Here is a 1,705-nt window from a genome sequence, read left to right on the forward strand (position 1 = left end):
GAACATACAGTACAAGAACTCGTAATATTAGCTTTCATTTGGCACCTAGACCTTTGACTTTGAGTGATCCTGAAAGGTCAGACTCAAGATCACAGATATTCAGGGGGCCATAACTTGAAACTCGTTAAGGAAAGATATTTACAATTATAAACATATTGGGAGTCCCACATGTTTTTTTAATTGGTACCATGACCTTTGACCATAAGTGACCATGAAAGATTAAAACTCTAGGTCGCAGATAATCAGGGAGCTATAACTCAAATCTCGTTGAAGATATATTTACTATTTTCATGATATAGAAAGTCTCGTATGGACTTTTATTTGGCACCATGACCTTTAACCTTGAGTGACCTTGAAAGGTCAAATGCAAGATCACAGATTTTCAGAGGGCATAACTTGAAAACATTTGTGCCATTACCTAAGGCTTTATTTGTGTACTGACAAACGGCAGGAACGATGAAGTATTTAACCCGTCACGTCCCGAGGTTTTCCGCACCTCCGACATCCCCCAGTCCCGAGGTATTATCGAATTTTTTTTTTTTTGGCTAAAACCTTCGCTTTTGGTGAAAAACATCGAAAATTCATAGAGAAATCGCTCACCTGAGGTTTAAAGTGCCCAATCCAGGTAGGAGTTCCTCCTTACCTGAGTGGGTTTTCTAACATGCTGGCACCAAAGAAAACGAGTTCTATGGGAGGGTTACTATTTTATCCACTCATAAACGGTATTTATTTATTTACTTGGTACGAATGTATATGTAGTATGTGAGTATATTGGTTTTCAAGCAGTAATAAAGGCATTATAAGCATTGTTTCACTCACTAACTAATCACCATACCTGACCTTTTTTTGCCACATCACCTGATCATTATTTCTGGCTGTTTCTTCTTCTAATGCTATGTAAACATTGTCCTCCACATTGTCATCGATTGGGGAATCACTCTGGCCCTGAATATCTTTACTAGGCAGGTCACTGGTAACAGGTCCTTTGCCAAGACAATGGCATGAGGGGGGGAGGGGGGAGGTTATGCAGTGTAAGGCATTGTCCCTGCTTGGCATCTTGTAGAGGAATAGAGGAAGGTGTCCCGTGTATACATACGAAAAATCACGTGCGAAAATTGAAAATTGTGCAAATTAGGGACCTTGCAATTGCACGACGTACTGGTACGTCACCGGGACTGGCAAATGCCAATCGTTGCAACGTACCCATACGTCGATGGGATGGGGCGGGTTAACACCAGTAAAATAACTGCTGTTGGGAGAGGTTTGTTGTGCCTGGCACCAAAATTTTTAATCATTTGTTTTTGCTTTCTCAGTTCTGTTATTGAGAGAGAATATATATATATATATATATATATATATATATATATATATATATATATATATATATATATATATATATATACAGATATAGATATAGATATATAGATATATACAGTATATACATATAATGGCAATCAGACAGACAGTGGAGAAAGTGTGTGAAAAAGACTTAACCATTTATGGCATTTCCTGATCTAAATCAACAAAGAGTACAAGAAGGTGAACTCAGAAGGATAGTGGTAAGTTTTGCATATGTATGGTGTTGAATGTTGCAAAGAATTTTATAAAGGTAATGAAGCCTATGTGAGGGTAAGTGGATGTCTAAGTGTATGGTTTAACCCGAGGTATCCCATCAACGTATGGATACGTTGCAACATTTTGCATT

This window comes from Coenobita brevimanus, chromosome 70, assembly GCF_032717465.1.
Source record: "Coenobita brevimanus isolate Jiangsu-jjx chromosome 70, ASM3271746v2, whole genome shotgun sequence".
NCBI classification, from domain to species: Eukaryota; Metazoa; Arthropoda; class Malacostraca; order Decapoda; family Coenobitidae; genus Coenobita; species Coenobita brevimanus.